The sequence below is a fragment of the Mus caroli genome, unplaced genomic scaffold, assembly GCF_978045245.1.
Source record: "Mus caroli unplaced genomic scaffold, Mus_caroli_1 scaffold_8, whole genome shotgun sequence".
Classification (NCBI taxonomy): Eukaryota; Metazoa; Chordata; class Mammalia; order Rodentia; family Muridae; genus Mus; species Mus caroli.
Window position 1 is genome coordinate 20549305 of NW_028227263.1, and position 26607 is coordinate 20575911.

A 26607-nucleotide genomic window follows, 5' to 3' on the forward strand; every position below is an offset into this window, starting at 1 on the left:
AGGGGGCTGAGCTTGGCTTGTTCGTAGCTGTGCAATGTTTGTGTGTCTTGCATCTTCGCTGGATCTTCACTTCCCTGAGAGAGGCACAGCTGAGAACTTCTCCTGGTGTTCCTGCTGGTTCTTCCTGCTGACTGGAGCCAAGGCTGAGGCAGAGGCCTGGCTGTCTCTGCTAGGTAGTGCCACCACTGCTGATTCGTGTTTGCTATCCTGATTTGGACTGCTGGTGTATCCGTGAAGTGTTTGCTAGTGGATCAAGCTGCCACTGCTAACCTGTGAACTGAACTGAACTGCCAATTTCCAGACAACACAGATGGGAGTTGCTCCAAAGAACCTTTCTAAACAGGTCCACTTCTCCATATCTTTTCTTTTCCATTACCTCTGGTGGGTGGTGGGCTAAAAGTGAGGTTAAAGCATTTAAAAACCATCATTAAAAATAAATTTTGGGGTCCCCAGATATGATCTATTCTCACCAGAGCTGAGTCTCTTTCTAAGCCGGAACTCTGTAAGGACGAAGCCATGTTCAGCTTGAGTGCCAAGATTGTGAAGCCTAATGGTGAGAAGCTGAACAAGTTCCAGTCTGGCATCTCTCAGGTGCTGCTCAAGCTGGAGATGAACTCAGATCTCAAGGTGCAGCTGCAGAAACTCAACATCACCGTGGCTAAGGAAATTGAAGTTGGTGGTGGTCGGAAAGCTATCATGATTTTTGTACCAGTTCCTCATCTGAAATCTTTTCATAAAATCCAAGTCTGGGTAGTTCGTGAATTGGAGAAAAAGTTCAGTGGGAAGCATGAAGTCTTCACTGCTCAGAGGAGGATTCTGCCCAAGCCAACCCGGAAAAGCCGCACTAAAAATAGGCAAAAGCACCCCAGATGCTGTACCCTGACAGCAGTGCAGGACATCATCCTCTGGGGCGTGGTCTTCCCAAGTGAAGTTGTAAGTAAGAGGACTAAGTTTTGAAAAGATGAAAATTGCATCTGTGTAGTTCCTCAGTGCTGCACCCTGTAATTCTCCAAGGTCTCTCTTTGCTCAGCTGCTGGAAGTCTCCCCAAACTCCAAAAGCTGGTCAGTAATTGATCTGAGATTTACCTGGGGGCTATCTCTGGCAGTCACTTTCCCACTGGGGTTCCTGCTGTAACTCTTGTCCTTGTCAGGACTCTCAACTCCACCTCCTTGCTCCACTCTACCTAGGATCCACCTTCTTGTGCATCTACGTATAAAAGGTTCCTGGGGAATATCGGGATGAACTCACTGTTTCAGTCTCTTGGAGACTGTTGCTCTCCTTTTCTGATGTTCAGGATTCTAAAAGCCACTGGCACACAATTTTAAAATGATTTTATGGGTGTTAGAGCCGAGAAGGCAAATTTTATTTCTGTGTCTCTGTTCTCGTCAGAAAAGAGAGAACTTTGGTTTACATCAAGCTGAAGAGAGCATGTAACAGAGCCCCCACAAGTGCTGCCCTGTGCACGTGATGATAGATCAGAAGCAAAGCCTGTACCCCAAGCACCTGGAATGACCGTGAAGAAAAATTCTACAGAACACACAGCTGTATTAATAACCGATTCAGGAGTTGAGCAAGTTACTAGATCCATGATCAATACACAGGAAAAAGCCAATTGTACCCTCACACACCAGCGAGAAACAATTAAAAAGAGTAATTACAAAGACTTAGTGTACCGTCACAATAAAAATTATGAAACAATCAGTTATAGATCTAGCAGCAGACTTACAGGGACCTCCTGAAAAGAAAAGGAAGCATCCCACCGAGAAACCAAGAGACCTAAAGGGATGGGAAAGTCACCTGTGTGGTAGGAAAATCATCGTGAAGATGGCCCTCTTCATGGGCTTCTAAAATTACTGTACACAATGACAATATTATCACTATTTTTGTTGAATGTCATGAAAGGTCTGTTATAGTCTCCTGGGAAATAAAGGTCCAAGAAGATTTAAGGTAATTTTGAGAGCGAGAGAAAAAAAAAAGAATGAGCATGGCTGGTTTAGGGATCAGGATTTCTTATCGACAGTGTCATTCAGAACAGGGCTAGAAGGAAAACAAGGTATGGGGGAAACCTGCTCGCTCCGAGACTAAGACAATGGGAAATGGCTGGGATTGTGAGTAGTTTGTGCTTAGAAAAGGCTGTCTTGGAGCTCAGTCTTGGAAGAGGCAGCAACTGGGCAAGGCCCCAGGGTCTGCTTAAGGGCTGGCATTTCTCAAGGAGACAGAATAAGGATGGCTTGGCCAGGGCTGGGAAAGTTGCCATGTGTTGAGCCATTGCTCCTGGGAAGGGCAACGCCCAGCTGGCAGACAGGAGCGAGAGGACTTGCTTTGTCTTTAGCCTCTTAGGGTCTTTCTAGAGCCACCAACTGAAAAGCAGAAGTGATGCTCGCTGTGTTGCAGAGTCTAGCGAAGTACATTTTCTGTTGAGACACAGTAGCTCAATGTCTGGGAATGCCACTCATAAACTGTGTGACTGGCATTGGAATGGACAGATTTGAGCATCAGACCCTGTCCTCCTAGCCCAGCCCTTCCTGGAGGTGGGACCTGGGTTTGAAGTTATGCAAGTGAGAGAATTTTTACTGTGGAGAGGTCATGGCTATCCACGCAGAAAGATTAAAGCCATATGCTTTATGCCTCCTGAGAAAATATATTCCAGATAGAATCTGATTACACATATGGAGAATTGAGGATGTCAGTCACTCTTTTAGAAGAAAAATCCTAAAGAATCTTTTTTTTTTTTTAAAAACGAGATCGCGATGGGGGATGGGATGCTAACTATAACAAAACAAACTGAAGCCGCTAAGGAGACTGCAGATGTGCATCAATCACCCCATCAAATTAAAACTGCTTTATGATAAGACACATATCTAGGGAACAGAATGTCTGAGGGAGGAGGACACTTGCAGACCATGTAATTAGTAAGGGATTCATACCTAGACTGCATTAAGAATTCTCACAAAATCATTAAGAAACAAAGAATCCAATAATGACAAAATTCATAAAGTAAGTAATTAAAAGAAAACCTAATATCCAGCAGACGATAGCAATATCCTCAGTGCCACTGGGGGCTCCATCCAGAGCACAACAGCAAAATATCGAGTTGTCCTTCTGAGGCTGACAGGATCATGAAATCTTCTATTGCACGTGCTGGTGAGGAGATGGGGAGATGGGGACCATTCTTCTGCTGTGAAGATTGAGGGCTAAACCACTTTGGATGGCAATTTGGCGTTACCGAGTGACGTTAAACATGCCCATACTGTTTGGCTTCCCGTTTCATTTATGGATGTTTGTGCTAAAGGAACTCCCTTATGGGCCCAAGGAGAACTATACAAGAATGCTTATTGTTGTGGCTTGTAATCATAAGGATGGAAAAAAAACAACCAATGTTTGCTTACTTGGGAAATGGTTAATTGTGGTTTATTTGCAACAAGATCTAATGTTGTAGTTTAAAAAGAGTGAATGAGATCCAGATGAGTTGCAGATAAATGTAAAAATGTTCCTTTATTTAATCTCTCCCTCTCAGAAAGAGGGGGCGGGGTAGGGAAGGAGAGATGGGGAGTAGTAGAGAGAGTGTGCTAGCAGGTGTGGCTGCAGCTATATGTCCACTGGCACATGAAGAGGTCCAAGGACAACTCCACCTGCCAGTCCTCATCTTTCAGTTTGTTGGAAATAGAGTCTACTAGAATAAAGTGGTGGGGGAACCTTGGCAGATTGGGCAAGGGGTGCTGCAAAGAGATCACACCAAGCAATAGATCTAGTATAAGAGGTTTGTTTGGAGAGGGAGAAAGAGCAAAAAGTTTTCTCAGAGTAGGGGCAGAGAAAGAGATACAGACAGACAGACAGGCCAGCAGCACGTAGGCAGACAGAGAAAACAAACAAGTCAGAGAGAGTGCTTTTGGGTAGCAGCAACTCATGGGGACAGTGGAAATGCACCAGGCCGTGGGAACGATGTCATCTGCTGGCACCACGTCACTTAAAGGCAGGCTGGTGGAGCACCTAATTTGTAATATGGTCTTTGCTTTGTTACCAATGCCAGGTGAGTTGACTTAGAGCTTTGGAGGCTTCTCCTATGGATCTCCTGTTTCCCTGTAGGAACACTGGCATTAAGGATATATGCACCATCATGTCCAAATTTATGTAGGTGCTAGGGATTTGAACTCCTGAGTTCATGCTTGTATTATAAACACTTTAAACCCCGAGCCATCTCCTTAGCCAGTTTTAAAGGAAGACAGATGTGACAAAGTCCCATGGTGCGTGGCAGAAGCTGAAGACTCAAGGAGGGGACTGGAGCTGGGCTCACAGGAGTAGGGAGCTCCATCCCTACTTCATGGCAGACTCTGCAGAGCCAGGGAGAGAGCAGAAGCTGACTCAGGAGAATCCACACAGGCATTGGAGATCCTCAACACATGGTGGAGCTGCGGGTGGGGTCAGGGAGGAGGCTAGAGCTCACTCCGGATAGAGCCTATGGCCCTGAATACAGGTCCCTAAGGACAATGGCATGTTGTCAGCACATAGACCCCCTAAACAGATTAGTTGCCTCTTTCTTTCACAAATTCGCACATTTCTTATTTACTTTTTTAATCTTTGTTTTCAAGAATTCCATGCGTGAATACTATATTTACATCATTTCTGCTCCTCCCCCCCCCCGTTTAGCTTCTCCCATGGCGGCTATGTTTCCCTCTCAAGCTCATGGCATCTTCCTTATGAATTACCATGGTTGTACTTGCTGAGTCAATTTAACATTGTACATATGTATTGCATATATATTTAATAGTGTACACACACACAGTTTGGGAACTGACCACTTGAGATTGGACTACCTTACAGGGGCTTGTCCCTGGTGAAGATGGATTCTCTTCTCTTAGCAACCATTAAGAGTTCTTCACCTGGGGTAGGGCATTGTGAGAATTCCTTCATCTACATTGGCTTGCTAACATATTGTCATATGCTGTTCTTATTTAGATGACCATGTTGTTAAGAGTCATGGGTGCAGCTTCCTAGCATATAGCAGAAGTCCTGGTCCTCTGGTTCTCTGGTTCTCTGGTCCACCGGGACAGGGATTGTGTTGTAGATGCATCAGGTGGAGCTGCCGCCCACCCCAGGTCAGTAACTCCATTTTTCCCAGTTGTGAAATTCTGTGATGGTTTCTATCTCTTGTAAAAAGAAGCTTCTTAAATGAGGGGGTCCTGTGAGGGTGTTTCTGTCATTCAGTTGAGGACACCTCACTGTGTCTCCAGAATTGAACTCTGGAGGTCCGGGGATGGGCAGTTTGAGCCACAAGATTGGTGGAAGCTTCAAGGCTGAGCACAGGCTCCAAACTATTAATGAACAGAGCTTGAGGCTCGTGCAGGAGCTAAAGTGAAAGAAGAATTTCCTCTCTATTGCTGATTTGGAGCCAGCAGAGCATTAATTAGTAATTTTTCTTTACATCTTGTCATCTAGCATGCAGAGACCGCATAAGAGGAAACAGCACCAACATCAGGCAGGTGGATTCCGATTCTGCTGAGCATCCTGGGCCCAGCCCTTCTGAAATACACAAGGACCTTCTATCAGAAGAGCCAGCTCCACCTTCTTCTCCTTCCTTCTTTTGTGTTGGTTTTGTTAGTCTGATTTGGACATTTTGGTATAGGTCTAAACTTAAAACTAAAAGAGTTAAAAATCCTTTCTGCTTCGAGATTTGTGTCATTAACTTTTAAATGACAGGCAGAACATGAAACACCCCTACAACCTGTTCCATTGTTTCCTTAATAAACATCATCGCTTGAGGGATTCCCATAGAGCAGTGTGCTGGCCTCTTTAAACCCAGTCCTGGGAAACTGCTGTAAGTCCATCTGCCCTGGGGGTCAGCTCCCAACTCTCCTGCTGTGACACGAGTCACTGGCAAGCAAAAGGGAGAGAGAGAGAGAGAGAGAGAGAGAGAGAGAGAGAGAGAGAGAGAGAGAGAGAGAGAGAGAGACAATATACTGCGATTGTGTGGCATCTTGAAAGACAAGTGAGTGATGCTCTTGCCATTAACCTGCAGTGTAAGTGAACATCTGGACTGTCATCTGCAGCTGCAGTGGGGCAATCTGATGGATTGCTGGGTCCCAGGCATTCATCTCGGTGCTGCAGCAGCTGGACACGCAGGTGGAGAGGGACCTGCGCATGCACCTGCTGCAAATGCTTTCAGGTGTTGATTCCCACAGTCTTCAGGCCAGCTTTGTTCCACACATGACTCATCCTGACCAGAAAGAAGCAGCTTATCAACCAGTGGTCGGTGGTAACCAGATCAGAGTCTTGAAGATCTTCAACATCAGCCTTATGAAGCAGAGTGGTGGAGATTATGGGCTTCCAGTCAGAGATGATGGGCCCCCATAATACAGTTTCAAGCCCCCAATAAACAAGGTGATACCACCTAGTCTTCCTCTCTTCATATAGAAAGTTGGACCAACAATAATGCCTGTTTCCCTGAGCTGTGCTGAGGGCATATAGCAAGCCATGTGGGTGGGTAGGGCACTTGAAACATGGCCTTCTGTGCTCCTGATGCTGAGAAAGTTGACTTCAGTCATGATGATACGTGCTTCCCTTTCTTTGTGTGACTGCTTTTTTGTGGGGAGGAGAGGAAGTGTTGTATTTTATATCACAGAATAATGCTGCGGGAGGGAGTGCCTTCGTGGGCCAGCCAAGGTTTCCCCCTGAACAATCAAGCCACATGGCTGGCCTAGTAGAAAAGGAAGTTTATTGGGGGAAGAGAAAGGAACCTAGAAAAGGGGGAGAAGTTGAAGAAAGAGGGACAGAGAAGAACAGGAAGAGAGAGAAGAGAGAGAGAGGAGAGAGGAGAGAGGAGAGAGAGAGAGAGGAAGAGGCCAGCTGGGAACACGGGAACACGCTGGGTCAAAGAGAGAGGGAGAGAATGAAGAAGTGGAGAGAGAGAAGGGGAGATAAAGAGAGAGAGCCTGGGTGCAATCAATCCTCTTATAAGCACCTGGTGGCAAGTGATAAGGTAAGCTGTTGCTAGGTCACTGTTGCTAGGTTCCTGGGAGGAGCCTAGTGGAATTGTCTGTAAGCCAATAGGAAGTCCTGAGTGAGTGTGAACTGTTGACATAGGCACAGCCTCATCAAGCATCCCAGAGCTTCAGACCCATGGGAATTGGCAAAGCCTTTGACTGGTTTGTGTGTGAATCCTGAGAGCGAAAGAATCACCTGCAACCTCTTCCTCCCCAGATGACCTCAGCCTGAGACTGCTCCCATACAGAGATGGCCTACCTGACTAGCTAACCTGCTCCCTGGTTCAGCGGTGTACAATAAACCCACCTCTTTCATTCCCCGTGGAAAATAAAGCTGCCGAGTCCCTGGTTGTGGTTGGTGATGTGTTTCCATCCAGCCTTGTGTCCTCGGATCTGTCCTGTTTTAATTCTTTCTTCATCCAAGTCAGGTTTCCAGGACCAAGTCATGTGGGGCATGACACCCTGTATTCACTTTGTCACAAGGACCAGGAATAGGAACGAAGGGAAGAACAAGTCGATTTATCCCTGGAAGTAGTCAAGAGGACTGGGATGGTGGGATCCTGAGACAATGTCTTCCCAGTTGAAGTCGAGGGAGTCAGGGTCTGTGGGAAAGACAAAGCGTGACTGCAAAGTAGGGCTGGAGGAGAGCATCAGGATAAACGTATGAAAGCGTCAGGCAGGTGGCCCAGGCTGAGAAGGACAAAACCAAGTTCAATGCTCTTTCACAGGTGCACCCTAACTTTTCATGTTTGAATGTACAAGGGACTGTAAGAGAGAGAATGTGTGGATTATGAAGCTAGCTAGCTAGAGGACTATCAGAGGGAGATCTGAGAGAGTGGGGGCGAGGTGGAACAAAAGTCTCAGGGACAGGAAAGCAGAAAGGATGCTCGAAGGGCAGGGCAAGGAGGTGCAGGGGAGGGCAGGGCCGTGGCAGAAGGGGAAGAGAAGCAATCACAACAGTTTGTTTGAAAAAAAAAACAACAAAACTCAATTTTATATGTTAATAAAAACAAAAAATTAAAAAAAAAGGTCAATTGACAGGAAGACTGAAAAGTCTTCCCTAGTGGGGATACTTGGAATAAAAAAAGAACCTTCTGGAAAAGACCCCAAGATCTCATAATGTGGGAGAGGGAAGATGCTGTATAAATGACCTTCACTGGGTCCTTGCTCTGGCCTGGGGCCTCTGAGTCTCAGACCTGTTCCAGCCCTCCACACCATATCCATTCTTAGGAATATTTCTCTCCTTTAGTAAACTGCTTCGGTTCTTGTAACTATCCGTGTCCCTGGTCCAGTTCTTTGTTCTGTGACACAAAAACCTGGAAAGCTCAGAACGTGCCTGCTCTCTGGACTCAGATCTACACCTATAACTAAGAGGTTCTCATCTGCTTCAGCTGTATCCATGACAGGTGCATTCAATCTGCCGCAAGCTGGGTCAGCCAATGGGACTTCAACAATAGAGGACCCTCTTCCAGGACCCCCCTGGGTCCTATACTGCTGATGACTGTTCTGTTGGTACCATTTGTCATTGTCACAGGCAGACAAAAGAGCCCAGCCTCCAGAGGTTGTGTGAACATTCCAGGACTCCATCTGCTACTTAGTGTGGCTAGCCACTTCTTGTGTATGCTGGAGAGGTGGATGGGAGGCTCTGGGGTGGGGGTGGCAGAATGGGTGGTCCTGCTTATACAGTAGATTCGGGTCTCTCTTTGCAAACTATATTATGCTTGGTCTTAATGTCAACGTGCCTGAGTAGGGAGCCTTGCCTGAAGGGTTGTCCTGATGACCTTGATGGATGTGGAGAGGGTGGGGCGGGCAGCAGGATCTGGTAGGAGCCAGATAAAAAGGCTGTGTGTCTCTTTTCCTGATGTGGCCACACATCTGCTTTTCCCCATTCATTTGGCTATTTTAATTGGCTTGTTGAGGATGGGTAGCCTTGCCAGGCTTTCGAGGGCACAAGCTGTTACCCTCTGTCCAGTCGTGGTAGTGGGACTGGAGGAGGGCATTTGGCCATGGTATTAGTGTCTGCCTCTTTTGGTTGCCCCTGTCAAATTGTTGGGTCCCTCTCTCTTGCTCTCAATCCATCTGGATCACTACTTTCTCTCCTTGTACAGTATTTTATCTTTAGTTTACATGTCTTCGTGCCTTCCCCATGCAGGGCCCTTTCTATGAGTCCATCTCAGGGTCCCCTCCACAGCCTGCACATAGACCATTTTTCTGCCAGACTGTTACTTATTGCTTACATTCTGGGGTCCTGATATATTTGGAGACTCAGGTTCCAAGATGGAGGACTCTATTATAGAGTTCCCCACTCTATCTCAGGATTCAACTCCTCCAAGTACCTCTCTATGCTGTACTTGGCCTTGGGAGAAGGGCACAGGCACACAGCCCCTTCTTGTTGATTCAACAAAGCAAATTTTCTTGCCTTTTTAATTTCCTCCTGCAGCCTTATCTGTGGGAATGTATCTTCATGGGCTTCAAAGCAGGAATTCTGAGAAGTGCTTACCTCATTCTTCATCTAGAGTACCAGGATGCCTTTGAGTTTTGGGGTTCAGAAATGAGATACCCTCTCTCTGAGTCAACCTGGTGACCACCCAGCCTCTTTGTGATTATTTATGGGAATAAAAAAAGGAAAGAAGAAACCTTAATTAACATATCAAAGCCCCCACCCCACCCCCCTGCTCCACCACACTCCACAGGGCATCTGGCAAAGGCCAAGCACTTCACACAGGGAAAACCCTGACTGCAGATTTTTTTTTAAAAAACATCCAGTTCTGTATCTCAGCTTGGTTTCCTGGGAGAAGAGAGGGGAGGCTTTGTCTCAAGTGATGTAATAGTTTGGTCCTTTTCATTCTATACCTTGAGTCATCTCCTGTTCCCTACTTGTCTGATAATCACGTTTTTGAAGCATGACTGTGGCAGAGACATCAAACTGAAACTAGAAGTGGGAGGCCCAGGCTCAAGGTATGTGTTAATAATCAAGTATTATAGCAAGTGTTATACATCATACATGGTCTCTGGACCTCGTGATTTTCACATTGAAAAGGAGAGTTATTCAGCAGGAGATGCACAACAATTACTCTCTAGGGTCATAAGATTTGGTAAGCAGTACTGCAAAATGTGTGGAAGCACCATTGTGGTAAAGTACTGTCCCCTAAGCTGAACTGCCACCATCTTCAGGAGTTCTGATGGACCTGCTGGGAAAAAGTCACCACAGCTGAGCCTGTTGACTATCTTCCCTCCTAGAAGGTAGGATGGAGCCATGGAAACCATCCCTCCCAACCAGTTGTATGCAATTCTGCCCTAAGGGGCACATGCTTGTTGGGGAGAAGGTCTAGGTTATACATAGGGAAGGAAGAAGGATACAGGTCCAAGCTATGCAGCCATGGAGAAGCCACCATCCCTGCTCGGTGGAAACCTTCCCGGGTTACTGCTACTTTAGAGTCAGTTTATGCTACTATTTCTAATCCCTCACTCATTGCTCTGTAAGGAAGGCTAATAAGTTTGTTAGTTCCTAGGGGTGATCTTTGGTGGAATCATGCCTTGGTTTGTCATGAGGATACCAGGAGGAGGGGTAGATATTGCTCTCTCCCAGGGAAAGAATTTTAATAACAACAGTGTATTGACAAATTCTGAGAAGGCATGTGTTAAGATGTTGCCTGAATTGGGGGGAGTCCTTTTGTGGTCACCAGAAGATACCAGGTAATTCAGAGCCCCTCTTGGGTTCTTAATGCCAATAAATGAAAAAGAACGTGTACCTTTCTGGTTAAGGCCTCAGGAAGGTGAATGGACCAAGCTAATCCTCATGCTGGTTCACAGAGACTGTGCTGGGGCAGGGGCGGGGTGATTCTAACAGGGAAAAGGACATTAATTCATCAAAAGGAAAATTTATCAACTATTCCTTTAGCAAGGGAAGCCCAAGGCCAAGACCTTTTGATTACTGGAGAGGTGTCTCAGGCTATCTAGGTTTTTTGTGACTCAAAGAATGGAGCAAAAGTCATGTTACTGGTGAATCAATTTCCATTTGCATGGTCTTAGTTTCATTGATAAAAAAAAAATTTAAAAAATGGTCTCAGAAGGAAACTCTATGACCATTTTATTAGTGTTTGAGAGAAAAGCCAAAAGCCAAGCAAGCTGTAAATGCCAGCGGCTGCCAGGAGGAGGGAGGTGGCAAAGAGAAAAAGAGAAAATTATTCCTCTTGAATTAGAGTCAACAATGGAGGTCTGCAAGCAACTGTAAAGTAGGATCTGAGTTCTTTAGAGAAAAATGGAAAGCCCCTGGTACCAAGGCAAGCATGCAAAGGAATTTGTTCAGTATCCAAAGAAAAGAGAGAAACGAGAAGAGGAAAAGCAGTGCTTTTGTGTTAGAACTCAGAAAAGTAGGAAGGCTTAGCATGAAGGTTTGTGATCAACTGCCTCAAAGGACATAGGTGCTCCTGGGAAGGATAAGCACATTATCTCATTAAGGGAGTAATTAGTCCTCCTATCTCCATAGCCTGTGTTGGGCATACTAACAATCACCAAAAGTAATTTGCCTATATTTCAAAATCTGGTTCCTTGGAGATTCCCCATCCTCCATCTCCTATCCTGCCTTCAAAGACTCTGTGTCAATGCCCCACTAACGGCCAATGTGATGTTTCCATGGCTTGTCATATTTCCTCTGTGTGAATGCTCCATATCCCATATAAAACCTGCCATCATGGCCTGGCCTGTCAATGTCTCCATCCCTGCTCAAAGGCAGCCAATTTGTGTCCCCCCCATCAATAAATCTCTTGTGTGGGGTTTGTTGTGTGGTGTGATTTTTGTGGTATTCCTTGCCTCCCCAATTACCCAGATACTCCTTTGCCATTGATATTCTTGTTCTTCCTATGGGGTTGCAAACCCCTTCAGCTCCTTCAGTCCTTTCTCTAACTCCTCCATTGGGGACCCTGTATTCAGTCTAATGGTTGGCTGTGAGCATCCATCTCTGTATTTGTCAGGTCTGGCAGAGTTGTTTTGAAGCATAATGCAAATATCTGTGTTTTCCAATGGTGAAAGGGTTATTTGACCCCCTGAGGGATTGTAACCTACAGGTTCTTACTGATGATGTAGTGGTATGTGAGCAGATTTGAGATGAGCCTCTTCTAGACCCAAACAAGCCCCCATGTCTGTGTATCCAGCCCTACCGATTGTGATTAGTGTATTGTAGGTGAGTATAGTAAGATTGGAAGTTGAGAACCCAGCATAGAGGAGCCACATCAGAGATCTTTCTATGTGGCTTTCAAAACAGTCATCATATTCCCTTGTAGGAGGTGCTTCTGACACTTTGATAGGGAATGAATGCTGAGGTTCCTGTTCCCCAATTGGTTCTTGATCGATCAATAAGGATGCTAGTGGCTAATGACTGGGTGGCAGAAGAGGCAAGAATTCCAGTTTCACACAGGCCAGCCAAGAGATGCAGAAGAACAAATGAGATTTGCTATGCTTCAGAGAGAGAAAGCCACCAGCCATGTGAGATCTTGCGTAGAGTTCTACCTAAACTGAGGGGAGATTTAGGGGTGTTGAGCTAGGACTAAAGGTAACTGAGCAACAGTGTTGAGGTGTTGGGCTGGGAGTGAAGGTAAGGGCATGTTAACCATGGGAGGCATAGAAGTATCTGGTCATTGAGCTAAAAAGCATATTAAAAGTGTTAATATGTGTGTGTGTGTGTGTGTGTGTGTATGTGTGTGTGTGTTTCATCTGCATTTGCTCCTGGGCAGGAGCACATGGAACAGGCTGTGGCTGGTAGAGTGGTCTTCCTGGACCTTAAAGTGGGATAGTAGAAACTACATTACCTAGAGATGCTATCGCTGCCTTCATATTCATCTATTTATAACATTTCTATGAACAAGTCCAGAATAGAGTGTATGTAACCAGAGATACTCAGGTTAAGACAGCAGTATAGGTGACAAAAAGATCCATCCACTTACAGTGTCCCCATGGGATGTCCTCTTCTATGCCAATCCCATGCCCCATCCCCATTCATCAGTGACTCATTCATCTCCAGGTTGTGATTCCTCCGCCTGGATACTTGTCTCTCTTTCTCCTTCAAGAAGTGCCCTAATCCTCACTTAAAGAGGATGTTGGGCATAGTGGCACATACCTTCAATACAAGCCTGCTCTACATAGTGAGTTCCAGGACAGCCAGAGTTACATAATGAGATCCTGTTTCAAAACAAAACAAAACAAAACAAAACAAAACAAAACAAAACAAAACAAAACAAAACAAAACAAAAGGGGCAGTTATCTTTCCACCTGATTTTCTTCAATGCTCAGCCTTTTCTTCATCATCTTCTCTTTGGTTTGAGGTTGTTTGATCACACTCTTCAGTGAAGACACTGTGCTGTAACTATCTGGTTATGTACACGCTTCTTTCCCTAGACAAAGAGCTCAGAGGCCAAGAATATTAGTATTCACATAGCAGACATTCTGCAAATATTGAATGATTCAGTGATAGGAGGGTTAGAGAACAGAGGCTGTATGTCTGAATGCAACCCAGCCAGAATACAAGCCCTTGGATGATGTCAGCTGCAAGGTGACAGGGAGACTATTTGGTATGTTCCCACTGTCTAAGAAAACATGGTGTGGGAGAAGAGAATTTATTCCAGATGGTCCCAGCTAGGACCAGAATAGGGAGCCTAATGCTAGTTTAGTTAGATATATCAATTTCCCATGTTCACTAAAACACACACACACACATATTTCAAATATTAGAATATTAGAAATAACACATATTTCAAAGATCAGAGAGAGTCAGAAAATCTAACACTCAGCTACATACTTTCTATAAAGATGCAGCAGATGTGGATATTCTATCATATTTACTCCAAGCTTTGGCTTAGTTGTAAAGTGTTTCACTAGTGACAAAATATCCAAGATAAGTAGTTTGGAAAAGGGAAAAGTTCATTTGTACTCATCTCTAGTCTATGGTCGGCTGGCTCCATTGGTTTGGAACTCACGGTAAGGTAGAACATCATGGCAGGAGGCACATGTTGCATCAGAGCTGTAGAAAGCAGGGTGTCCAAGGGACTTGGAGCAAAACATACTCTCAAGGCACATCCTTAGTGACAACTCCCTCTAACTACACCTCTGTGTCCTCCTATAACAGGACTTCACCAATAGATTGATACACTAATGAAATTAGCACCTCCTGAGCTTCTTACCTCTCTGTAGCACCTGGAGTCTGGACTAAACTCCCAGCATGTGAGCCTGTAGGAGATGCTGCCTACACAAACTGTATAGCCTTTTTTTGTTAAGAAATTATCTTTCCTGTGCCTCTTTGTTCACTCTCAACTCTCTTAGGGTGGATGTCCTTCCCTTGCATGATATGCACATTCATTATAACAACCATGACATTAAAAAACATATATATGTATGTAGATGCATGCACATAAATACATACATACATACATACATACATACATACATACATACATACATATAGTTATGGGCTTCACAGGATGTTTTGCTGAGTGATACTCACATGTATGATGCTGTCTACATAATTTTATTGTCTAAAGATTCTGTAGCTATGTTAGTTTGTGCAAGTACACTCTATTGTAAATGGTACAATGGAAAAAATTGCCTAATGACACATTTTTTTCACAACCTGTTCCCATTATTTAGTGATATATAACTGTAAATGAAATACTTAAGTAAATATGCAGCATGTGTTTGTGCTAAAGTGTACACACACACACACACACATATCAGTAATATTTTTGAGATATCTATTTAGTTGCACGTTGGGCTAATGAATTTATCTAAGTGATGGAAACTATTCTGTCACCAGGGTGATCAGCTTGTCACCCATTTGTCTACTTAGAAACTTCAAGACATGTTAACATTCCTCATTATGACAAACCATTTCCAAGATATCCAACCTCCAGCTTGGGTCATAAATGTTGACATACATATGTGAAATTTTGGTGAGTTCTCTGGACCTTCACTCTCCTGTATCCTTTCCAATTTCCCAACTTAGCCTGGGGGCTGCCTGTTCTGTATACTTGTACAGTCTGGTGAGTGTGCCTGATGGTAGTTCACTCACACAACATATATAACCTCTGAGCCTAGACTAGTGACACAATCTATAGACTTGCTTACCCTGGTGAATATCCAAGACCCTGACCCAGATACTCCATACTCACATTCTTATGCATTGACTGAGTATCACAACTTGCACAGCAGCCTAAGATCAATTCATTTTTCTACTCACATATGTTTTTTCCCTTACCACTGAATTGGAATCTTCCCTGTTGTCCAATCCAGAATCAACACCAACTATTTGAGGGATTGACCTATCAACTCCTCAACCTAACCTGAAATCAACCAAGCTTCGAAAACAACAAGAACAAGTCCTCCAAGCTTCCACAGAACAAAGACAGCCTAGAATTTCACATCAAACATACAACCAACAAAAAAGCCCCATGCCCAGGCTCATTGTGAAAACACAAACAACCTGAAAGGCAATATACTCCCTCTCCAAAGTCCTATAGAAATATTCTCCAGAGAGAATAACCTAGATGATGGATTTTGAGACACAGAATTTAAAAGAACAATCATATACATCATCAAATAACTCAAGAAAGTTAAAGAAGACACAAACAAACAGTTCAACCATCCTAAAGGGATAACAACAAACCCTTGGTGCTGACCAAGGAAGCACAAACTTAAGTGTGATTGAAATGAAGAGGATAAGTCAAGCTTTGAATACCGAGTCTACTAAAGACCTAGAAGTATTGAGGAGAAATTGGGTTGAAATTAAGGTAAACTTGAAAAACGAAATAACCCAATAAGAAAACTCCAAGGAGAGCATTACAAATAAAATGTATCAAATAGAAGATAGAATATCAGAATTTGAAAATAAAGTAGAATTATTGAATCAGACAAGCAAAGGATATGAAGAATATTTAAAAAGGAAAACCTATGAGGTGAACACATAGGAACTGTGAGACACCATTAAAAGATCAAATCTTCAAAATTATAGGCATATAAGGAGAGAAATTTCAAGTCAATGGCATAGACCAGATCTTCAACAGGCTCACAGAAGAAGGAAAGGCACACTGATATTGGTTCAAGAAGCACACAGAACTCCAAATAAACAGGCTCAGAATAGAGATTTCCCCTGGCACACTATAGTTAAAACACTAAATATATAGAACAAAGAGAGGGCACTGAAAGCCACAAGAGAAAAACCACAAATTCGTTTAAAGGAAAACCCATGAGAATAACAATTGTTTCTCAATGGAGACTTTAAAAGCCAGATGAAGTAGTATGAGTTCTCTAGAGGTACAGAACTGACAGAATGAATGTATATAGTAAAGGGGATTTGTTAGAGTGGCTTACAGACTGTGGTCCAGCAATTCCAACAAAGTCTGTCTCCCAATGGAAAGGACAAGAATCCAGTAGTTGTTTAGTCCATGGGACTGGATGTCTCAGCTGGCCTTCAGTTTACGTTGAAATTCTGAAGAAGTAGGTTTTAAAGCCAGGAAAGGAATGCCTTAGCAGCAGGAGAGAAGAACCTGTCAGGTGAACAGAGAAAAAGCAAACCAGAAGGCTTGGTCCAGATTTAGTGTGGCTCTTTCTGACTTCAGATGGTCCAGAGTTACGGCGGGTCTTCCTATCTTAAGTGATCCAATCAAGAAAAAAATCCTCACAGGCGTGCCAAGGTGGTTGGGGTTTAGTTGATTCTGCATGTGGTCAAGTTGACAACCATGATTAGCCATCAAATCAGAAGAGCCTGTAGTAAAGTACTTTAATTTCTTAAAGACCATGGATACCAACCTAGACTACTGTAGCCAGAAATACTGTCTTCCACGGTTGAAGAAGAAAGAACGATATTCCATGATATAAACAGGCTAACATTGTTCACGTCTAGCTCTAGCATCCCCATGGCATGGAAACATGGGTAAGCTAGCTGCACAACTTGCCACATACCCTCCCTATCTCAGTCAAGTATGTGGCTTCTAGCTAGTGACAGATACCTCTTGTTTCTAGCCTATCTTCCTCCCTTTGAGATTTGTCAGCTCTCAGTCTGTTCTCTGTAAGGAACTCTCCACTCAGCACACACAATTTAGACACTTGGGCTTCTCTCCCTTCAAGACTAACCACAGCCTTGCCAGTTGGGACCCCCTCATTATGTTACCTTGTATCACCTCCCAGGACTTGAAGTTAAGACCCAGTTGTTAAAACAGTTTATACTTTGGACAAGGGCTTGGAGGAATTGAGCCATAAGTGACCCAGAAGCTCCTCTTGAAGACTTTTTCATTGTATCTGAAGATGAAATACCATCAAGGGAGAAAAGCAATCAATAACCCTCCCCTGGCTCCCCATGAACCACAACAGTGGACAGTATCTGGTGAGGTCATGCCTCTTAGAGCAGAGCCTGCTACTGCTACTTTCCTAAACTAGCACAATTGGCAATGACATTCTAAGCATCTATCCTTAAACCCACAGGAAAGTATAGCTCTCACCACTGTCTTAGTTATTGGGAAGAGATACCATGACCAAGGCAACTTATAAAAGAAGCATTTATTTACGGGCTTGCTCACAGTTTCAGAGGGTTAGTTCATGATCATCCTGGTAGGAAACATAGCAGCAGGCAGGCAGGCATGGTGCTAAACATTAGCTGAGAGCTTACATTTAATTCACAAGTACACTTGGCAGAAAGAGAGAACACACAAGACTTGGCTTGACATGAGCTTTTGAAAACTCAAAGTCTATACCCCCAGTAATACACCTCCTCCAACAAGGCCACAGCTCTTAATCCTTTCTAGACAGTTTGCTATTTGGCAACCAAATATTCAAATATATGACCTACAGAGGCTATTTTCATTCAAACCACTACACTGCACTCCTTGGCCCCATAGGCTTATAACCACATCATAATGCAAAATGTACTTAATCCAACTTCAAAATTCTTCATAGTGTTTCACAGTCTTGATATAGTTTAAAAGTCCAACGTTTCTTCTAAGACTCAAGGCAATCTCTTTACTCTAACCCTTTATTAAATCAAAACCAAATTACATAACTTCTAGCATACAATAGCACAGAATATACATTACCATTCCATGAGGGAGGAGAGAGAGAGAGAGAGCAATGTGAGGATATACTGGACCAAAGCAAGACCAAAGCACAGTGGGGAAAACTCTAACTCCTTTAACTTCAGCCTGAGGTAGGAGAGTTTTTCAGATCTCCCACTCTTTCCAGGCTTGTTGAATACAACATTTCTCTCTCTTGGGCTCATCCACATACTGTCTGAAGCTTTCGTTGGCAGTTATTCCACAGCTATGGCATCTCTAACATCTTGAGGTCTTCAATTCAGTCCAGGCTTCATCTTCATATCCTCACACAATGGTTTCTCGGGGCTTCCATTCAGGGATACCCTGTGACGGTTTGAATGAAAATGGCTCCATAGACCCATAGAACATGATACCATTAGGAGGTATGGCCTTGTTGGAATATGCTGGCTGGTTTTGTGTATCAACTTGACACAAGCTGGAGTTATCACAGAGAAAGGAGCCTCCCTTGAGGAAATGCCTCTGTGTGACCCAGCTGTAAAGCATTTTTTCAATTAGTGATCAAGGGTGGGAGGGCCCATTGTGGGTGATACCATCCCTGGGCTGGTGGTCCCGGGTTCTATAAGAAAGCAAGCTGAGCAAGCCAGGGGAAGCAAGCCAGTAAGTAACATCCCTTCATGGCCTCTGCATCAGCTCCTGCTTCCTGACCTGCTTGAGTTCCAGTCCTCACTTCCTTGGTGATGAACAGCAATGTGGAAGTGTAAGCTGAATAAACCCTTTCCTCCCCAACTTGCTTCTTGGTCATGATGTTTTGTGCAGGAATAGAAACCCTGACTAAGACATGGAGGAAGTGTGTCACTGGGGGTGGTCTTTGAGGTCTTAGATGTTCAAGCCTGGCCCAGTGTCTTTCTCTCATCCTCTTTCCTGTTGATCCAGATGTAGAACTCTTGGCTACCCCTTTAGCACCATTTCTTCCTATGTGCCACTGTACTTCCTACCGTGATGATGATGATGGACTAAACCTCCATCCCCAGTAAGCCAGCCCCAGTTAAATGTTTTCTTATAAGAGTTTCTGTGGTCATGGTGTCTCTTCACAGCAATAGAAACCCTAAGACACACCCCTACCACATTACTGGACTCAGCGGCTTTTCTTAAGTGTCAGGATGCCAGGAATAGTCTATAACCCCTTTCCTCCAGTATCCTGGCTTTAAAGCAGTGTTTCTCACCCCATGGATCGTGACCTCTTTTAGACCATTGGAAAACACAGGCATTTATATTATGATTCATAACAGTCGTAAAATTACAGTTTATGAAGTAGCAATGAAAATATTTTATCATTGGGGGCAGTCACCACAACACAAGGAACTGAATGTAAGAGCTGCAGCATTAGGGGCCACTGTTTGAAAGCTAAAGTCATGTGGCGTAAGCTACAGTTCCACCGATTGCTGGGGCTGGAATCTGGTCCCATCCTTGAAACACATTTGTGTAAGTCTTGTCTTGTTGGTCGTTTCCTTTGTTGACTGTATGTTTCTTTTTACAAGTTGGATACTTAGCTTGATGGCATCTGACCCCAAGGGACACTATTCGCTTTACTTTATTTTCCCATGACCTTTTCTTAAACTTTTCATCTCTTTGAGCCCAAGACTGGGCTTTCATGTTACATTCCCTGTTTCTCCTCAAACTGGGTATTTTACATTTCTCTTTTGCCCCTTGCTGTTTTTCATGGCAGATAGGCATACAAGTGATCACTAATAACCAAACAGCACAGTAAATACTGGGCTGACTTGAAATCTTTGCTATTTGTAGTAAGCCAAACTCTTCAATTCAGCCTCCAGGAGATTTTTTTGGACAAGGGCAGAAAACGGCGATTTTTTTCTTTTGCCAAAATATTATAAGAATTGTCTCTAGGCAAGTTGCTAATGTTTTTCACCTCTTAAACCCCTTGAGTTGGGCCCAGACAGTCCACATTACTTTCAGCATTACTGTCTTCCACACTCCTATTAGCCTGGTCCATTAAGCCTCACTTAACAGCATTCAACTGCTTTCCTAATCCAAATTCTTAAAGTCCACCTTTCTCCAACAAGTGGCATGGTCAGGCCTGTCACAACAACACCCCACTCTCAGTACTGACTTCTGCCTTAGTCGCTATTCTATTGTGAGGAGACACGAGGACCAAAGCAACCTGTAAAGAGTTTCTCTTTGTACAGAGATCACCACAGAAATACACAACTGGTCAAATGCAGAGAGCATCCCATCTTATGCTTAACTGATGTATCTACAGCACAACACTACACCTAAGGCTTATGGGGCATTTTGGAAGAGAGAGTGGGGATATTATAAGAGACAGAAGACCAGGACTTCTGCAAGATCATGTTTTCTATATATGTCAAGAAGCTGCATTAATGAAATCTTAACCACATGGCTACCTAATAAGGCCTTCACAGCAAAAGTACAAAAGGGCCTGCTTACATGGATGGAGTTAATCTCATAAAGACCAAATCCTAGATAAAGAGCTATAGGCAACTAATGACTTCTGAGAGAGGGGGAAACCATTCTTTCCTACAGATGAGCCCCTTGGCAAGTTAACCAATTTTAAGTGGTCAGATATATATATATATATATATATATATATATACTCATCAGGTTGTATTTATATGCATATATGTGTATGTGTAGATATGTGTATGTGTTTATATGCGCATGTGCATATATATGTAACAATAATAAAGAAGAGGCAATGGATTTGAGACAGATTTCATAGATGAGTTGGAAGGGGCAGTTCCCACTTCAAGAGGATGTGGTAGAAATGATGTAAAAATAATATACATGCATGAAATGCTAAAAAAATTGAATGAAAAAATTTCCAAGCAGATTACTGTTGTTTATCCTCCATGATGTTTGCAAAATATCATGTTCTGACAGTTGGCACCCACAGCCCAGAGGCAGCTGCCTCAGAGGCATGGCAGGCTCTGATGCTTAGAGTAGAGCTTGAAGTGGTATCTGAGCTTTCTTTTTTTTTAAATTATGTTTATTTTCAGCTATGTGTATGCATATTTGCCTGTCTATGTGTGAGCAAGTACATGTAAGTGCAGGTCCCTGTAGAGAGCCTTAGAGCTGGAGGTAAAGGTGGTTGTCAGCTCGCTCGCTCTCTTCCCGCTTTTAAAAGATCCTAACATTTATTTTATTTTTGAGATTATAATATTTTTATTACTTTATTTCTTCTTCCTTTTCTCCCTCCAAACCCTCTCATATGTTCTTCCTTTCTCTCTTCCCAGTTCGTAACCTCATGCCAGGAGGTCGTAGCACACACATTTGAGCAAACGCAGGAGAATCTCTAAGTTCAAGGCCAGCATGGTCAACAAAGTGAGTTTCAGGACAGCCAGGATTATACAGAGACACTGTCTCCAAAACAAACAAACAAACAAAAAACAAAACAAAACAAAACAAAAAACAAACTGTTTTAGTCAGGGTTTCTATTCCTGCACAAACATCATGACCAAGAAGCAAGTTGGGGAGGAAAGGGTTTATTCGGCTTACACTTCCATACTGCTGTTCATCACCAAAGGAAGTCAGGACTGGAACTCAAGCAGGTCAGAAAGCAGGAGCTGATGCAGAGGCCATGGAGGGATGTTCTTTACTGGCTTGCCTCCCCTGGCTTGCTCAGCCTACTCTCTTATAGAACCCAAGACTACCAGCCCAGGGATGGTCCCACCCACAGGGGCCTTTCCCCCTTGATCACTAATTGAGAAAATGCCTTACAGTTGGATCTCATGGAGGCATTTCCTCAACTGAAGCTCCTTTCTCTGTGATAACTCAGCTGTGTCAAGTTGACACAAAATAGCCAGTACAATTGACCCCTTGTCAACTTGACACACAAACACATCACTAGTAAGCCTCAACCCTTACATTCTTATTCATCCCCAAGATCTAAATAACTTTAAAAGTCCCACAGTCTTTACATATTCTTAAAATTTGAATCTCTTTAAAATATCCATCTCTTTTAAAATCCAAAGTCTTTTTACAATTAAAAGTCTCTTAACTGTGGGCTCCACTGAAACAGTTTCTTCCTTCAAGAGGGAAAATATCAGGGCACAGTCACAATCAAAGCAAAAATCAATCTCCAACTGTCCAATGTCTGGGATCCAACTCACGATCTTCTGGGCTCCTCCAAGGGCTTGGGTCACTTCTCCAGCCTTTGTAGCACACACGTCGTCCTCTGGGCTCCAGATGCCTGTACTCCACTGCTGCTGCTGCTCTTGGTGGTCATCTCATGGTACTGGCATCTCCAAAACACTGCATGACCCCTTCAGTCCTGGGCCTTCAATTACAACTGAGGCTGTACCTTCACCAATGGCCTTCCATGGCCTCTCACAGTGCTTAGCCTCAGCTGCTCTGCATGACCCCTTCATGCCTTCAAAACCAGTACCACATGGGTGACCCTTACACATTACCAAGTCCCGCTGCAGAAGGAGTACAACCTTGCCTATCTCTGGAACACAGCTTCTTTGTGCTTTCAGAAAACACTTCCCAGAAGATGTCACCTCAACGATGCTGGTCTCTTCTTAATCACCGCTAATTTCTTAGCTCCAGCTAACCAGCATCAATAGTCCCAGTAATGCAAAGTTTTTGCTTTAGTAGTTCTGGTATCTTGTTAATCACAGCTGATTCTTCAGCCCCAGCTAACCAGAACTACAAAATCTTCACAAAACAGCAATGGCCCTGAAAAGAGTCTTTAATTTTCCCTCTGAAATTTCACAACCAGACCTCCATCTTCTGCACTGTTCTCAACATTATCTTCCAAGCTCCTACACAACATCTGACAGAGCTCTTAACAACGAATGGATCTTCAAGCCCAAAGTTCCAAAGTCCTTCCACAGTCCTCCCAAAACATGGTCAGGTTGTCACAGGAATACCCCACTCCTGGTACCAATTTGTTTTAGTCAGGGTTTCTATTCCTGCACAAACATCATGACCAAGAAGCAAGTTGGGGAGGAAAGGGTTTATTCGGCTTACACTTCCATACTGCTGTTCATCACCAAAGGAAGTCAGGACTGGAACTCAAGCAGGTCAGAAAGCAGGAGCTGATGCAGAGGCCATGGAGGGATGTTCTTTACTGGCTTGCCTCCCCTGGCTTGCTCAGCCTACTCTCTTATAGAACCCAAGACTACCAGCCCAGGGATGGTCCCACCCACAGGGGCCTTTCCCCCTTGATCACTAATTGAGAAAATGCCTTACAGTTGGATCTCATGGAGGCATTTCCTCAACTGAAGCTCCTTTCTCTGTGATAACTCAGCTGTGTCAAGTTGACACAAAATAGCCAGTACACAAACCCACAACCCTCCATCACTTTATCCTAACAAAATGGCTCTGGTGCTTTTCAGGAGGAAATTTGGAGGTGTGGTGGGGTAGAGAACCATTGAAGAATCCATCCAGAAGGTGGCTGTTTGCAGGCAAAGGGGGTTCTGATGAGGCCCACCATGTTTGTTACTAGAGATATTAGCATTTATGCCTGGGACCCAAGAAAGACTGGCTCAGCCACCCAACCTCAAATGCCAGTGAAGAAGACAAGTGATGAAGGGGGATATTTAGTTAGAGTGACACCTTTGAAGGAAAGGGACAGAGAAAAGGAACCAGCTATCACAAGTCTACTTTTGGGGTCCTGATAGGAGGTCTAGGTTTAAATAGAAGTCAAAAGGTATACATAGCTAAGCAGTCCTGGTCAAGTTGTGATCTTGTCCATCACAATCCATTTTGTCTCAGCACCAGCCTTCCCTACCGAGTCATTAGTTCTGTTAAGTTATAAGGAGGATGTGGGTCTGTTTCAGTGGAGGCTTCAACCTCAGCCTCAGCCTCGAGGACAACTGTGTTTCTACGGGGAGAGGAATCTGAGATGAACTTTATTTTTCATGGAATTCAAGGTGTCTCATGAGGAAAGGTTAGGGACAATGACTTATCTCAGTGTCGTGAGCCAAAGGCAGTCTCAGACCAAAGGCAGAGATGGCAGCCTCTGTCTGTGTTCAGTCAGTCGCACTTATGGGGCCATGTAAAGAGTGGCTTCTAAGTGCTTCATGCCAGAGCGTTGATCTCAGACTCTCCGCTTATCAGCGTTGTTATTTATTCAGCCCTGTCTGCTGTATTTTGTCTTGGTAGATTCATCAGGGATGCTTTAAGGGATAAAGAAGAAGGGAGCTCTTGATTATTATGGGCGACAAGGCTGTGTGAAGGAGCTCAGTGGATCTTTGTAGCTTCCTCTCTTTACAGTGAAGGGCCTTATGTTCTGAGAGCTTTGGGAGACCCATGATGCCGCCCAGCTGGCAACAACAGAGTCTGATTCAAGATTTTGGAATACGGTGACTTTCGTCAAGCAGTACTAGGCAGCTCCTGCTTGGATCGTACAGGAAAACTGGTATAGGTGGTACATTATAGCCCCCACGTTATTCTCAAAGACACTTTCACACTTATGTATCGGGAAAAAACACACATGGTAGAGGGGTTTGGGATTTTATGAGCAGAGGGAGTTCTTGGGGTAGAAGATTCTATCTATAGGGCTATCCTCCTGCAGGAAGATCTGCCCTCCTCCTCCCTGCCTCTTCTTCCTCCCCTTTCTCCTTCTCACCAGACCCTTCTCTTTCTCTCCTCTTCTCTCACATTACTATCTCTATTAGGGCTCAAAGAAATTGAATGGGTATCAGACTGGAGAGGGAAAAGGCTGGGGTGAGGTTTAGAGCGGAAAGCGGCTTCATTGTTTTTTGCAGTAGCCTAGGATGCATTTCTCTTCAAACTAAGCTGTACCAGCTCCTGAAATTCACTTGATTCACTGAAATTCACTAAGACTCTTCTATTTATAATCTTGAGAGAAGCCCTGCCTGCTCTACAGGAATCTGGGTGTCAGAGTTCTTTCCTTGCCCTGCCCTGCCCTGGCTCCACTTCTCAGAGGCTCCAGCTCCTGTCAGCCAGGAGCACCCATGCCTGGCTGGAGATGTGCCCCTGAGTGGTCCCCAAAGTCTCCTGCCACTGGATAAATCACTCTAAGTGTGGAGAGTTAATCTGTCTGACTCTAAAATGCATTCAATAAGTGTAAAACAAAACTAATTGGTTCTCTTCCATACAAATTTAATCATACCATAAAACGTGATCGATGCAAATAAAACCCATTGAGTGAGCTTAGTGTCAGGGATCCATAAAGGGGAAAAATGGTCTCGTGCATAATCGCAGGAATCAATTCACATGTGCATTAATCACTTCCAGTGCCAGAGGTGACAATAGCCAGGCTGGGTTGGAGGGACACTGGAAATTTCTTTCTTTTGTGCCAATTGTTCAGAGACACTAATTCCCTCTTTGACTGTGGGGCATATGTGCTATGGCTAACGCATCCTGGACCAGATTCATCACAGGTGTGCTCTCGGGCAGCTTTGGAGACAGACTGCTCTCCTGGTAGATAAAGATAATGGGGTTTGTAAAATGTCGGAAGCATGGCCCAAAGGGTGGAATGATGCCAAGAGACCGCAGAGGCCTCTTTCATGTACATTTATTTGGTGGAATAACAAAGCCATATTTAATCAGGTGACTTTAATATCAAACCTAGGCCTTTGCCACTGTCATCCTGACATAGGAAGTGAGGGGACATTGTCCTTGTCACCACAGAGTTAGAAAGAGAGACTTAGTGTGGAGTTAATGCATTGTTTACTGGAAGGAGAGGGGCTAGCATGCCCAGTGGCATAGAGGCCAGGATACCCCGTGACAGAGGGGCCAGCATGCCCAGTGGCAGAATCAGGTTGCCATCACAGAGGACTGAAGTGGAAACATAAGGATTGTTTAGAGAGACAGATGTGTTGGATGCTGTTTTGCTGGGGCAAACACGTGATGGAGTGTTTTCCTGAAGTGGACACAGATGAAAGGCTAAGACAGACTTGTGAAGGAACATTTCACTGAAGCAGACACAGGAGAGAGGATGTTTTGCTAAAGCAAGTACGTGAAAGGACACATGATGAAGGATTCTTCACTGAAAACACAATGCATTGGCCCACCTTACATTTTGTAGTTGAGATGAATTTGTCGGGACTCCAGGGACTCAGGTTGATTGGATGCACGTGCCGAGGCAAGGCACGAGGAGGACACATGATGTTTGGAGGATATAAATAGGACTTGACAGACAGTGATGGCAACAGAGCTTGGCTTGCTGGTACAGCTATCTGTGCAATGCTTGTGGGTCTCAAATCTTCGCTAAGCTTCACTTCCCTGAGAGAGGCCCAGCTGAGAACTTCTCCTGGTGTTCCTGCTGGTCCCTCCTGCTGACTTGAGCTGAGGCTGAGGGCTGCCTGTTTCTACTAGGTAGTGCCACCACTGCTGATTCCTGTTTGCTATCCCAGCTTTGTGGAACTGGACTGCTGGTGTATCCATGAGGTGTTTGTGAGTGGGTCAAGCTGCCACTGCTGGCTAACCTGTGAACTGAACTGCCGACTTCCAGACAACGCAGATGGGATTTGCTCCAAAGGACCTGTCTAAGCAGGTCCTCTTCCCAGTTATCCTTTCTTTTCCATTGCCTCTAGTGGGTGGTGTGCTACAAGGGAGGTTAAAACATTTGAGAGCCATCATT

General features: G+C 44.2%; 1 pseudogene; it reads left to right on the forward strand.

The window, feature by feature from the left end:
* The first annotated feature begins 516 nt into the window (after positions 1-516).
* On the forward strand, positions 517-6352 carry LOC110298063 (small ribosomal subunit protein eS7 pseudogene; annotated as a pseudogene).
* Positions 6353-26607: the final 20255 nt, after the last annotated feature.